At 44.4% G+C, this 15,592-nt stretch overlaps 1 long non-coding RNA gene across 1 annotated transcript; it reads right to left on the reverse strand.

Moving 5' to 3' along the window:
• Positions 1–11,528: 11,528 nt before the first annotated feature.
• Positions 11,529–15,084, reverse strand: LOC147346197 (uncharacterized). Its single transcript, XR_015153340.1, has 2 exons — positions 15,004–15,084; positions 11,529–12,792 (listed from the first exon to the last, which is right to left on the reverse strand). It is a non-coding gene; the product is annotated as an uncharacterized LOC147346197 (long non-coding RNA).
• Positions 15,085–15,592: the final 508 nt, after the last annotated feature.

A 15,592-nucleotide genomic window follows, 5' to 3' on the forward strand; every position in this document is an offset into this window, starting at 1 on the left:
TGAGTATCCACGGAAGAAAACTTTATGTTAGCATGTGGCAGCTATTACCGGAGCTGCACAGACCAGATGTGACTTAGAATTTGAGAGGAGGTTAGAGTCTGTTAATGCCAGAAGGGATTTAAACCAGAGATAAGAGAAGCAGTTAAGAAGTGACCCCAGGAAGTACATCACTGGCTGCCTGACAACAAGAAGAACTGTATCTCGCTGCAGGGAGGAGCCATAAGGGAAAGCTTTCCACAGCAGGGGAAATCAGGGAGGGGCCTCAGGCAGAAAGAATTTGAGTCATTGGAGGATTGGAACAGGGAATTCCAAACAGGAGAAATGTCAAGATCAAAGGCACAAGAAAAGGTAGGACTATCACAAATCTATCCTCCGTTGTAGTCTAATTGGAAAGGTCATTTGGCTCTGAAGACAGACAGACTTTGACATTCATAGATGGAAAAGATGGTTGTTTAAGAGCTTCATGCAGCAGAAGGAGCGGGGTAGAAATGAAGGGGGGTTCGAATTGATACACTGCCGGGACACATTTCTCCATGACTCCCCTGCCCAGCCAGCACTCACAAGTTAGACAATGAGTTGAGCTTTATTGGACAGGTAGAACAAGGGACTGGGAACGTCCTTGACTTGATGGGACCTGCGAAGTTCCCCTGGTTAACTGTCTCCTCCTAGCTCAGAACCATCCATGGCCTATGTATGCTGTTACTCCTCGCTTGGGACTTAAGGGTTTCCTGAAAGCTGTGTTGGCAGGAAGAAAGAGGGAATGAGGTGAAATCTACAGTGACCCTTCAACCCTCCCACAATCTTCAAGCAGGCATGGGATGAGAGTTTCTGCTCTTCAAGTTTCCCTTGAAGTTCACTGGCAAATACTTTCATCTAGATACAAATACATCAAAGAAGGTAAGAGGCAGAGAGGAAAAGGTAGCACACAGTGCCTCCAGGAAGCCCTATTTCATCATCTGCTCGAGTGAGAAGCTGCCCTGTGAGAATGTGAGAAGCCCCAGGAGGGGACTGCCATTAATTGCGGTCCATACTCGGGAGTGGTTCGTGTTGTCGGACATCTCTTGGTGCCCTCTTCCTGGAAGTAGTCACCTCTGGAAGAAGTAGGAGGTCTACATTCAAAGACTCTGGGAGAAACATGTGCGACCTCCCTCCCCATTCTATTTCTTCCCTGCCTTGGTACCTGTGGAGCAAAAAAAAAACAGAGGAGAAGGACACAGAAGTTGAGGAGTCAGGCGGGTACTCAAGGTGACTTCTCTGACCCCATAATTTTTAGCAGGTTGAGGTGGGCTCTGTCTCCAACTTTCCTTTCTGAGAAAGCCCAAGAAAGATTTACCTGATGTGTCAATCCAAAAAGACCCTCTAGTCAGTTAGTTAGTTTGGAGAAAGCAATGGCATCCCACTCCAGTACTCTTGCCTGGAAAATCCCATGGATGGAGGAGCCTGGTGGGCTGCAGTCCATGGGGTCGCTAAGAGTCGGACACAACTGAGCAACTTCACTTTCACTTTTCACTTTCATGCATTGGAGAAGGAAATGGCAACCCACTCCAGTGTGCTTGCCTGGAGAATCCCGGGAACGGGGGAGCCTGGTGGGCTGCTGTCTATGGGGTCGCACAGAGTCAGACACGACTGAAGCGACTTAGCAGCAGCAGCAGCAGTTAGTTAGTTCAGTCGCTCAGTCATGTCCGACTCTTTGCGACCCCATGGACTGCAGCATGCCAGGCCTCCCGGTCCATCACCAACTCCCAGAGTTTACTCAAACTCATATCCCTCGAGTCGGTGATGGACCCTCTAAAGTAAAGTAAATGACAGGTGGCAGGAGGCTGCCTGTCACTGCCGTGCCCGAGAGAGTAAGCCGAGGAAAGAGGGAAGAGCAGGTCAGAGCAGGAGGAGCACAGACCTCAAGGGTCCAGCTGGGCAGGTGCAGTGGCTTGCCTCAAAGCGGCACAGCTAGTTATTCTGCTAAATGAATCAACCCGCCTGGCATTTGAAAGCTTCCAACATGTAAAATTGGGTTGGTGGTGTACATTGAAAGAAACAGACTGCTTGAACGTGCCTGAGAATCAGGCAAAGATTTCTTTTCCTTGGGGTTCCTAACACCAAGAGAGCCTGAACTGTGACTCCTTATGATGCTTGGACCTCCCTGGACTTTTGAACATCTCCAAATGTAGATGCTGATCTCTGAGATGAAGAGACAAGAAAAATATAGCTCTGCCCTGTGAGGTCACCAACTCACATGGGTGACCTGAGTGACTCATTCCTATGCTGAGCGTCTCCAAGTAGAACTGCCAATTCCCAAGACTTTTCTGTCCTTCCAGAACCAGTTCAAGGCCTCTGCTCCATGAAGTTAACTTCAAGTAGCCAACACTAGTCCATGCATTCTTTTTCCCAGAGGCCCTCTAGTGAAAGCTTCCACTTGAGAAGGGTTCCTAGGCCCTGAGTTATTCATGGTTTTCCTCATTTACATTCACATCTAATCTATGAAGTGAAGCATTTCTCTATTTACTGATTGAAAAACTAAAACTTGAAGATACTAAGGAGTCTGAACTACAGTCAAGCTGATTCCTGGATTTGAGCTCTGGACCACTGCTTTCGAGTACCTCTTCCAGTCTTAGCTATGTGCACTGTGGCTTTAGTATTAAAACCCTACCTTGGGTTATGTCTGAGATTTCTGGACTGTGTAGAAATATATACACATCCCTTCTTCAGGGAACTTGCAATCTAGATAGATAAATAAAACATTTGAAAAGATAGTTAAAACCCAGGGTACACGTACTCACACTGTATCATAATATCAAGCAATATTTATTGAGCATCTAGTATGTCCCAAGTATGGCACTGAGCTCCTAAATGTCTCAAAAGAAAGATGCCTCTGCCCCAGTGAAGCTCATAGTTCACTGAGGGAGTTGGTCCTTAGCGAAGAAGTTTGCAAATGGCTAAATATTAATAATTTACAGTGTGATTGTTAGGGAGAGAAGAAGCTGTATGCTGTGAGAGAGAATAATGGGGGGCCTGATTTAGGTGGAAGGTCAAAGAAGGCTTCCCTTCCAAAGTGTCATTTTAGCTGAGATTTGAAAGATGGGCCAGAGCAGGTGAAATTTAAAAAGCTTGGGATCTGGGATGGAATAGTTCCTGGTCAGAACCCTCAGACAGAAAGAAACATGGAACTTTAGAGAAACACACCTAAGCAAAGCAGCCAGCTGTGTGCCTGCAGCTTTCCCATCCTTTTCTGGGCCTCTGGAGCCCCTGGGCCTCACACTCTGAATGCTCAGGGCTTAGCAGATGGCTCCCCTTCTGTCTGCACCTCTGCTTTATTTCTACGACGTTATCCACAGCTTCAATCTGAGCTTGACCTCTTGCTCTGTTCGTTTTCTTCTTTCAGTCATGATGGAGGCTTATGGACCATTGGACAATGGGACTTATGGTTCATCTCTCTAAAGAGGGGGCCACTGGGGCCAACAGAGACCCTCCGGAGAGCTCTGCTTCTGTTTTTGTCTCCCCTTCTCCAGTCTCCGTGGGAGCTAGGACCTGGGAAGACTGTAAACTGTATACATTATTTCCTTTTTGATTAGGTGAATAAATAACTTGATTGAGACGCGCCTCTTTGGAGGACGATGCTGGCAGGCTTCCAGGAGTGGGAGGCAGCTGGCTCTGAGTACAGAGGAGGTGGCAACAAAGGCCTGAAGGACAGATACATCAAGGACAGGCTTAGGATCCTGCCTGGCCCTGGGAAGGACCAGCCAGAAACATTTAGGGCAAGAGGTTTGCCCCTGTCCTGCCCTGCGAGGGAAGGTTCAGGTTTGGGTTGCTTTTGCAAACGCTGGGACATCTGTTCCAGCCTACCGCCCTCCTGAGGGACAAGCTTCAGCTGGGAGGAGTGCATGGACACAGGCTCTGGGCAGCTGACAACAATCGAGCTTCTCAAGTGGGCACACACAGTAGGTCCCTGTAGAAAAGGTCTCAACACACAGTAGGTCCTTGCTGAGTATCTCCATATGTACGGGGCATAGAGACATTAGTACACGGAGTACATTCACTGGTCTTTGATCCATGCTCCTCTCTGCTGCTTTCTAAATTTGAAGTGTGAGTCTAAGTTGAGGTCCTCTATCTTTCTCCTACCCAGGGGACACCATTCACCATCTGCAAGCCTCCCACAGTGGCCCTGCCCCACCTGAGAGCTATGACAAGCTGGTTCTAACCACCCATGCTGCCCTGTAGCAAATGGGGAGGGGTGACATGTTAGATGTTGATTCAGGTACAAGTCCCAAGGCAAGTCCTAGCTATGAGACTCACTACTCTGAAGACAGGGGGATGACAGTCCTGAGTTTGGACACTCAGATCTAAGGCATCTGGAACTGGCTTTTCAGTACAAAATTGGGTTTCCTTGCTTGTTACTGATCTACCACTGGATATCTGTTCCCTGGGATTAAGTTAAAGTGATTTCAGAAATCTTCTATTAAAACATCCCTAAGATGTAAAACACATTAGTCCAATTTCAGTCATTAACACCTTAATTGGTTAGAGAATAGTTGACGACTGTCCTTTAGGACAGATCTTCCTGAGTGGCTCAGTGGTAAAGAATCCTGCAATGCAGGAGATGCAGAAATGTGGGTCATAAAGATCCCCTGGAAGAGGATATAGCGACATACTTCAGTAATCTTGCCCAGAAAACCCTGTGGACAGAGGATCCTGGTGGGCTACAGTCACTGGAATCACAAAAGAGTCATACACAACTGAGTGATTAAACAACAATAGCAACAATCCTTAAAGGCCAAGGAGATATATGAGGACTTAAAATAACTTACTACCATTTATGGAGCCCACTTTCAGCCCAGGGGAGCACTGGGTCCCTCATATATGACTTCCTCTTCAATTCTCAGGATTTGAACCCAGGCTTGTATGGTGCTGCCCACTATGCCATTTCCACTATTCCAGCTGCCTCTATCCCCTTGAAGGGGATGTTGGAGAAATGATCCTGTTTGAGGGAGATGTTGGCCCTGGAGATCCTCAGAGAGAGCGCCTCTGAGTACCTGGGCACCTAGGATGGAAGGGGAGGCAACACTGTCCTGATTTGACTGTGGTCAGCCTGCGGTCCATGCCTTCCCTTGTGATCCCACACCGTGTACTCCCGGCTCCTGGGCAGGTCCTCCCCACAGTGGGTATCGCTCAGTACCAGTCAGCATGCTTGCTTCCAAGAAGGCCGCCTGGAGTCCCAGGAAAAGCTGAGTACACAGCCAGATTTTGAGCCAAACCCAAGCACATCAGGATGAGGACACTGTCTTTTTGGAGAGGAGAACCTGCCTCTGAGTTGAAGTGTGTGGAGAGAGGTGGTCTTGCTATCTCTGTGCCCACTCCTCACTCCTTCCCAGGGAGTCCCATGCAGGCTTCCATGTGGGAGACGACCTCTCACCCATATGATTCTGACCCCAACCTCCAATCTCTACAGGTGCTCCAGCTCCACTTTATGACCTCTTTATGGCTCGGATCAGCTGTTTGTGCTTCATAAATTCCTTCCCATGCTTTGAGATCCAGCTCAAAGATGTTCTTCTTGATGATACATAGCCCTACGTCTCCCCCTTCCATGCCAACCTAGAATAGAAGGGCTGCCCCACTCTTATGACAGTGTTTATTACCCTGTGATGTATATCTGTCTTCCCTTCAAGAGAGAAAGCCTCTTGAGGCAGTATCTGTTACATTACAGTATCTCACATAGTATCTGGCACTTAGTAGCCCTTTGGGGAAGATGTCTCTGGTCTCTTCTCCACCCTCCAGTCTTGGGTGGTGACACTTTCTATGTACCCTGCAATGTATCACTCACACATGAAGCTTGACGGGGACTGTCTGTTTATTTGTGTGCACCATCAGTAGGCCATAGCACCAGTAAGAGGGCCCATGACCATCTGGTCCCTTCAGTTCAGTTCAGTTCAGTCACTCAGTCGTGTCCGATTCTTTGCGACCCCATGAATCGCAGCACGCCAGGCCTCCCTGTCCATCACCAATTCTCAGAGTTCACTCAAACTCACATCCATCGAGTCGGTGATGCCGTCCAGCCATCTCATCCTCTGTTTTCCCCTTTTCCTCCTGCCCCCAATCCCTCCCAGCATCAGGGTCTTTTCCAATGAGTCAACTCTTCGCATGAGGTGGCCTAAGTACTGGAGTTTCAGCTTTAGCATCATTCCTTCCAAAGAAATCCCAGGGCTGATCTCCTTTAGAATGGACTGGTTGGATCTCCTTGCAGTCCAAGGGACTCTCAAGAGTCTTCTCCAACACCACAGTTCAAAAGCATCAATTCTTTGGTGCTCAGCTTTCTTCACAGTCCAACTCTCACATCCATACATGACCACTGGAAAAACCATAGCCTTGACTAGACGGACCTTTGTTGGCAAAGTAATGTCTCTGCTTTTCAATATGCTATCTAGGTTGGTCACAACTTTCCTTCCAACGAGTAAGCGTATTTTAATTTCATGGCTGCAGTCACCATCTGCAGTGATTTTGGAGCCCCCAAAAATAAAGTCTGACACTGTTTCCACTGTTTCCCCATCTATTTCCCATGAAGTGATGGGGCCAGATGCCATGATCTTAGTTTTCTGAATGTTGAGCTTTAAGCCAACATTTTTACTCTCCTCTTTCACTTTCATCAAGAGGCTTTTGAGTTCCTCTTCACTTTCTGCCATAAGGGTGGTGTCATCTGCATATCTGAGGTTATTGATATTTCTCCCGGCAATCTTGATTCCAGCTTGTGCTTCTTCCAGCCCAGCGTTTCTCATGATCTACTCTCCATATAAGTTAAATAAGCAGGGTGACAATATACAGCCTTGACAAACTCCTTTTCCTGTTTGGAACCAGTCTGTTGTTCCATGTCCAGTTCTAACTGTTGCTTCCTGACCTGCATATAGGTTTCTCAAGAGGCAGGTCAGGTGGTTTGGTATTCCCATCTCTTTCAGAATTTCCAGTTTATTATGATCCACACAGTCAAAGACTTTGGCATAGTCAATAAAGCAGAAATAGATGTTTTTCTGGAACTCTCTTGCTTTTTCGATGATCCAGCACATGTTGGCAATTTGGTTTCTGGTTCCTCTGCCTTTTCTAAAACCAGCTTGAACACCTGGAAGTTCACGGTTCACGTATTGCTGAAACCTGGCTTGGAGAATTTTGAGCATTACTTTACTAGCATGTGAGATGAGTGCAATTGGTCCTTTAGCCAATCACAAATACCCAGCATGTTTCTGACATCAAGGACATGTTGGAGACCAACATGTCATATGTTGGTGTCCAACATATTGGACGCCAATAAATATATGTTGAATGAATGAACAAGTCAATCTGGGCTTCTGAAGACCAATTTGGTGGTAGGCTTTCCCTGGGTCAGACACCTCATCCCAAGGAGCAACCTTGTTCTCTTAGCCTAGGTTTCCTGAGAGGCACACTTGATTGCAATCACCCAGTCCCCAAATCATTAAACTGTTCTTATCTCAATCACTATGCTAGGGGGAGTAGTCTTAGATAAGGAGCTTCAGTAGAGTATTTTATTTTTTTCACCGAAGTTCCATGTTCTCTTTTGCTATAGTACAAACAGAACATAAACAACTAATGAGTTTTTCCTACTATGCATGAGGAGAGAAAAGAAACATACTTCATCCTGTGGTCAGATTTATACTCTGCAAAACTGGGAAATCTGTGAGTGATATCTTATAAAAAGCTTTCTTCCCAAGGGTTAGAAGACTATACTCTACTATTAATTTGCTGTGACACCTCAGGCAAATTTACCCAACTGGCTGAGTTTCCTAGTTTCAAGTGCTGATTTTATTTTCTTCTTCTTTTTTTGTTCTAGTCTGTTTCTAGAGTACTATTCTAATCTATTTAATAATTGTTGCAGTCAGTTAGTCAGTTCAGTCACTCAGTTATGTCCAACTCTTTGCGACCCCATGAATCGCAGCATGCCAGGCCTCCCTGTCCATCACCAACTCCCGGAGTTCACTCAGACTCACATCTATCGAGTTGGTGATGCCATCCAGCCATCTCATCCTCTGTCATCCCCTTTTCCTCCTGCCCCCAATCCCTCCCAGCATCAGAGTCTTTTCCAATGAGTCAACTCTTCGCATGATGTGGCCAAAGTACTGGAGTTCCAGCTTCAGCATCATTCCTTCCAAAGAACACCCAATAATTGTTGCAAAAAATATTAAAAATTTCTTCCACAAGTCCAGGCTTTTAAACATTCATGAAGCTTATTTATATGCTTCACCTTTTTTTTCTCCCATAGTAAATAAGGTAATGAAATCATTCTTAATATTTTCAATAGTTGGTTGAGACAATCTTTAATATTAGGTGTAGCTTTCAATTGCCAAGAAGTTTGAATTCAAAGATTTGTACCCTTTGACCCTTGAACAATATTCTTTTCCCAAGGTGGGGACATGCATTCCCATGTGTCCTGATCACATGATTCACAGAACATAAGCTAATTCACACAGAGTGACAAGAAAGAAAACCCCAAGGGGCTTATTCTCCAAAGACATGACTCCCTGGTGGAGAAATTTCCCACAGTCATGGTGGTCTGTATTTTTTGGCAAGAGTGTCTTCCTATTTCCCTGTCAGTCACAGACCGGGGCTCCTGATCTCCTGCAGTGCATCAGGTTTACCTTGACTTGCAGTCCAATGACCCTAGCACTGGATCTTTCAAGCCCGGCAGAAATCATGGGAGGGGTCAAAGCTGAGAAGTTCTGGGCTTTCAGTTTAGTCACAATTAAAGACACAGCGTAAGTACTTGTAGCAGGGTCACACCAATTACCATCATAAAGTAGGAAAGGGTGTCTGGTTTGTTACACTACTTCTGAAACACAAGGCTTAGTGAGGTGCCATGACTGGCCCGAGTAACCACCAGAATTCAGTGGTCAGGACATATGGCTACAGCCACCCCTCACTGTCAGACAGAACGCTGCCTTCTTATCCAAAAGTGCCTTTGGGGCTTGGACTTCAGCAGCGTCTGCATAAATATTGTGTCACCAGTGTTCATGGGCTTGGAATGGAAACCATGTAATTTCATACGGAGAGCATGGTGGGCAAGAAGATAGTGAACTAGGGCTCTAGCTGCAGCCTTAGAGAATGCCTTCCAGACTGTGGGTCTCATTTTCCTCGTCTTTACATAAAAGAATTATTTGTAGACACTTCTCTTTTTTTTTATCATTTAGCCTGAGGATCAACTGCATGCACGTCATCTAGGCCCTTGTCTATGAAGGTAGATCCCTAGGCTCCTCACAAGACCTATTGAATCAGAATATTAATGGGTGAACATGGAAATAAGCACTAGAAACAAGCTTACCAGGTGATGTTTTGAAGCTTACTAAAGCTCAACAACCCCAGAACCAGATGGTCTCTGAGCTTCTGTCAGGAGACATCATCTTAGGATTTTATGAATATAATTACTGCAAGGTCCACAAGGAGCAAAAGCCAGGAAGAAAACTACAGTTTTAGCTCTCAATCTTTCATTCTCCACCCATGTGTCCCCGTTCTATGTGGAAAGATTTATTTGAAAAATCTGGTACATTCTGAGGGGTACGGTAGTCACAGAGGCATTTTGAGGTTCCCTCCAGGGTGTTCTGGAGCATGAAACCTGAAATGTGGAATGAGAGAGGAAGAAAGCCCTCTCTGTGTTCTGAGGGAGAGAGAGCGGCCCCAGAAACAGCAGCCCCGAAATTATCCTCCAGCTCCCATGCTATTATAAAGAAAAGCTGACACAGCAGAGCCCAGGGGATGCTGAGCGTCTTCAGAGCACTAATCACCGAGGCAGGCAGGCTAACACAAGGAGAACACTTTCACAAACAGCACCTGTCCCGAGCAGTCATCTGCTATTTTTAGAGCTGTTGTAAAGAGCAGAGGGACATTTGTAGAAACTCCAAAAGGGCACCAAGTAGAAGAAGATGGAGAGGTTGGGGCATATTCTCTCTGGCTGCTTGAATAATGCCCTATCAGTTGAGTCACTGAAAACTTGGCCAGTCTAATGTTTTTTGTTTTGTTTTGCTTTGCTTTGTGGTTGAGGATGAGCTGGGGACGTGGTGGTGAGAAATAAGGTGAGATAAGGAACATCATTCTGATCTATGGGTGGTGTTTTTGACAGCAGAACACATATTGAAACATTTAGATGATTTTGAATCCAGAAAAGAGAACGGTCTATTCTCTGTGGCTTATTTTGGAAGAGCTCAAAATAGGAATAAGTAGGAAAAACTTTTATTTCATTAATTTTATCCAGCAGCAAAATTGTCCTCCTGGTTGGAATTAACACACCTTACATTTGTAAGTAGGACAAATCACATGATTTAGTGCTAACGCATGTTGGTTAGGTTAAGTTGGTTAGGACCTAGAGCTCGGAGATTGTGGAAAGAACATCAACTCTTGTTGCAAAATAAGAAATATTAGTGAACACTAGTTGAGGGCTTAAAGAAACACTCTGAAAGGGGGGTGCATTGACAGTTGGCTAAAGACATCAACTCCACACAGGAGGGTGGAATGGGACTTCCGTAGTACATGCTGACATGGAATGTCCCATCAAAGCGAACACTATCGATCTGTTAAATGTTACACATGCGTTTGACCTTTCAGGTAGATTTATAACACTTCAGGTCAGAAAATGTCATTTTCTGATCCACCTCCTCTTCTCCCACATGCAATTAGAAAATTCTCCTTTTTCTTTTGCAGCCTCTCCAGGAATATTGGGCTGATCTGTAATGAGATATCTATTCCAATCCTCCTCTACTTTATAGATAAGCGAAGAGTCTTCCTCAAGTTTACTTTTCAAGCTCACACAGCTATTTGTTAGAACCCTGGTTTCCTGACTCCAAGCCCAGTGCTTTTTCTACTATATCAGAGATCCTGAAGAACCTAGAGTGGGAAGTACATCAAAAGTCATCCAGCTTAATCAGTTATCTCCAGTAATTGAATTGACAAACTGAAGATCACACAGACTTTTTTCTAATAATTGTTTTGAAACGTAAAATTAGATAACAGAGATGAATGTCAAGTTGAGATTATTTTCTTTGGGTTCTGTTTGACAGAAATATAAAACAAACAAGTAAAAATAGCACCTGGCTGCATCTAAATGCATAGTGGTCTTGAGGTGTTTAATTCAGAACCGATGGATGTTGCAAGATTATTTTTATGGGGTAAGCAAATTACGATGGGAACCAAGCTCTGATTTTGCTACATAAATTTTATATATGTTCCTTAATGTATTATAACTAATGCAAACACATTGATACTGTTGGAATAAGAACCTCAGTGAACTGCAAAATATTAACAGAACTGCAAAATAACAAACCATGTCCACTCAACTTCCCAGTGGTTTCTCCCTACTCCTCATGTCAGGCCTCTCCCCAAAAGCTGCTTCTTGTGTGAAATACCATCCTTTAGAGTCTTGTTCTCAGACAGATGCCATATTCCCTTCCTTTAAAGTATTTGCCCATACAAATGTAATAAATTCTCTGAGGCAATGAGGAGAGGTATCTTAGTCCACTTGGGCTGCTAAAACAAAATACCACAGATTGGGAGGTTAGTAAACAATAGGAATTTATTTTTCACAGTTCTGAAGCTTGGAAAGTTCACGATCAAGGCACTGGCAGAATCAGTATCTGGTCAGAGTCTGCTGTGTGGTTCATAGTGGTCACCTTTTCCTGCATCATCACGTGGCAGAAGCAACACTTTGAGGTCTCTTTTTATGTTGACGTATAGCAAAACCAATACAATATTGTAAAGTAAATAAATAAATAAAAGGACACTAATCCCATTCCACTGTATAATCATAAGAGATTTGATTTAGGCCATACCTGAATGATCTAGTGGTTTTCCCTACTTTCTTCAACTGAAGTCTGAACTTTGCAATAAGGAGTTCATGATCTGAGCCACAGTCAGTTCCCGGTCTTGTTTTTGCTGACTATATAGAGCTTCTCCATCTTTGGCTAAAAAGAGTATAATCAATCTGATTTCAGTATTGACCATCTGGTGATGTCCATGTGTAGAGTCATATCTTATGTTTTTGGAAGAGGGTATTTGCTATGACCCGTGTGCTCTCTTGGCAAAACTCTGTTAGCCTTTGACCTGCTTCCTTCTGTACTCCAAGGCCAAATTTGCCTGTTACTCCAGGTATCTCTTAACTTTCTACTTTTGCTTTCCAATTCCCTATGATGAAAAGGACATCTTTTTGGGGTTCTAGTTCTAGAAGGTCTTGTATGTCTTCATAGAATCATTCAACTTCAGCCTTTTCAGCATTACTGGTTGGGGCATAGACTTGGATTACTGTGATATTGAATAATTTGCCTTGGAAATAAACAGAGATCATTTGGTCGTTCTTGAGACTGCACCCAAGAACTGCATTTCAGACTCTTTTGTTGACTATGAGGGCTACTCCATTTCTTCTAAGGGATTCTTGTCCACAGAAGTAGATATAATAGTCTTCTGACTATAATAGCCCATTCCAGCCCATTCCAGTCAGTTCACTGATTCCTAAAATGGTGATGTTCATTCTTGCCATCTCCTGTTTGACCACTTCCAATTTACCTTGACTCATGGATCTAACATTCCAGGTTCTTGTGCAGTATTGTTCTTTCCAGCATCAGGCTTTACTTATAGTACTAGTTACAACAACAACAGGGTGCTGCCTTGCTCTGGCTGCGTCTCTCCATTCTTTCTGGACTTATTTCTCCACTCTTCTCCAGTAGCACACAGGGCACCTCCTGACCCCAAGGCTTCAACAGTGTGTAAACCGTGAGCTTCCAGGTATTGAAGCTGGACTTCGAAAAGGCAGAGGAACTAGAGATAAAATTGCCAACATCAACTGGATCATCAGAAAAGCAAGACATTTCCAGAAAAATATCTACCTCTGCTTTATTGACTATGACAAAGCCTTTGACTGTGGGGATCACAACAAACTGGAAAATTCTTAAAGCGATGGGAATACCAGACCACTTGACCTGCCTCCTGAGAAATCTGTATGCAGGTCAAGAAGCAACAGTTAAAACCAGACATGGGACAAGGGACTGGTTCCAAATTGGGAAAAGAGTACAACAAGGCTATGCATTGTCACCCTGCTTATTTAACTTCTATGCAGAGTACATCATGAGAAATGCTTGCCTGGATGAAGCACAAACTGGAATCAAGTTTACTGGGAGAAATATCAATAACTCGCATATGCTGATGACACCATCCTTATGGCAGAAAGTGAACTAAAGAGCCTCTTGATGAAGGTGAAAGAGGAGAGTGAAATAGCTGGCTTAAAACTCAACATTCAAAAAACTAAGATCATGGCATCTGGTCCCATCACTTCATTGCAAATAGATGGGAAACAATGGAAACAGTGACATACTTTATTTTCTTGGGCTCCAAAATCACTGCAGATGGTGACTGCAACCATGAAATTAAAAGATGCTTGCTCCTTGGAAGAAAAGCTATGACAAACCTAGACAGTATATTAAAAAGCAGAGATGACATTACTTTGCCAACAAATGTCCGTCTAGTCAAAGCTATGGTTTTTCCAGTACTCATATATGGATGTGGAAAAGGCAATGGCAACTCACTCCAGCACTCTTGCCTGGAAAATCCCATGGACGGAGGAGCCTGGTAAGCTGCAGTCCATGGGGTCGCAAGGACACAACTGAGCGACTTCACTTTCACTTTTCACTTTCATGCATTGGAGAAGGAAATGGCAACCCACTCCAGTGTTCTTGCCTGGAGAATCCCAGGGATGGTGGAGCCTGGTGGACTGCTATCTATGGGGTCGCACAGAGTTGGACATGACTGAAGCGACCTAGCAGCAGCAGCAGCATGTATGTATGTGAGTTGGACTATATGAAAGACTATGAGAGTTGGACTATAAAGAAAGCTAAGTGCCTAAGAATTGATGCTTTTGAACTGTGGTGCTGGAGTAGACTCTTGAGAGTCCCTTGGACTGCAAGGAGATCCAATCAGTCCATCCTAAAGGAAATCAGTCCTGAATATTGATTGGAAGGACTGATGCTGAAGCTGAAGCTCCAGTCCTTTGGCCACCCGATGCCAAAAGTCAACTCATTGGAAAAGACCATGATGCTGGAAAGATTGAAGCAGGAGGAGAAGGGGACAACAGAGGATGCAATGGTTGGATGGCATCACCAACTCAATGGACAAGAGTTTGAGCAAGTTCTGGGAGTTGGTGATAGACAGGGAAGCCTGGCTGGCTGTAGTCTATGGGGTCTCAAAGAATCAGACACAACTGAGTGACTGAACTGAACTGATTATAATTTGAAAGCACAAAAAAGCAATGTGCTTAGTGGGAGTAGTGGGGTATGTGCCCATCACTCAAACAGGAGTAAATTCTTTGGAGATAGGTGTTGACCTTTAGATACCATACATCACAAGAAACATAGTAGATGTCCAAAAAGTATCCATCAAAGCAAAGCAACTTTTTTAGGATCCTCAGTAGTGAAGCCAATCATGGTATATGTAGGAGGTTCCCTCTCCAGGCATTTGTCAAACCATACCACAGTATACCAGTGATTCCCTCCTTGCAAGGCCAGATTTGATCCAACTTTTTTCAATCTGTTTACTCTTCTCTGCACCCAAGCCATCTCCAGCAATTATTTTAAGGAAGATTGACAGCACTGAGTCTTCTATAATCCCTCCCCCAAGGACTCTAGAAGCAAAGAAAACAAGAAGTATGAAAATTGAAATAAACAGCCAAACATCAAAAAGGAAAACATCAAAAAGGAAAAAGAAAGAGAAAGAAGTCAGCAAGGTTGGAGCCTTTTGAACTCCATGTTGGCCTCTCCCCATCAGTTATATTCTCCCAGCTTATGCAGGACACAGCCCAGCCTCCCTACTCCCCACCCCAAGCTGTTATCCTATCCCAAGAAACTCCAGCAAATCTTGGAACAAAGACTGGCAGCAAATGAAATTCCCTGTCTGGACTGAGAATAGAATGCAATTAGCCAGGGAAGATTGTGAAATTTGTTCTTAAATGCTAGAAATATTTTCTCTCCTGACCCTCACCTCCACGACATTCCTCTTCCAGCCAGCTCCAAAGACCCCTTCATACAGAGTCTCTGCTAAGTAAAGCGTGACCTTTAGATTGAGATATGCTCTGTTGCAATACGTTGGAATATGTTCCAACACGTAACTTGAGATCTATTTACTAAACCGTTTGGCACATTCAGCACGTCGTGGGGGAATTGTTAGCGGGGCCTGCGGTGTGTTTTTCACTCTTCCCTAATGCATTACCAGACAGAAGGTCATCCCAGTCTAGCAGAGATGGGTGCTGCACAGGGCTCATTACCTCTCAGCAAGACAGCCAGATGAGGCTGTGGGATGTTTTCTCTTCATCATTCAAGCTTGAAAGGAAACTGTCAGCCTCCACTTGCTCTTAAAACAATGAAAATTTAGGTGACAGCCCTCTCGTTAGCTCAATGAAAATGAAAGTTTCTAGGCAGAGACTTCCCTCCTTTGTACTGAGCTAACAAACTCCACCTCAAAGGTCATCCTAGAAGTCAAAGCACAGGGATGAATATCAGCTTCTGGGTACAGGGTGGAAACAATAAAATGATACACCTTTTTGATAAGACAGAAATTTTCAGGATATGCA

This window comes from Bos grunniens, chromosome 24 (assembly GCF_055505025.1).
Source record: "Bos grunniens cultivar Pamir isolate PY7600 chromosome 24, Bosgru_T2T1.0, whole genome shotgun sequence".
NCBI classification, from domain to species: Eukaryota; Metazoa; Chordata; class Mammalia; order Artiodactyla; family Bovidae; genus Bos; species Bos grunniens.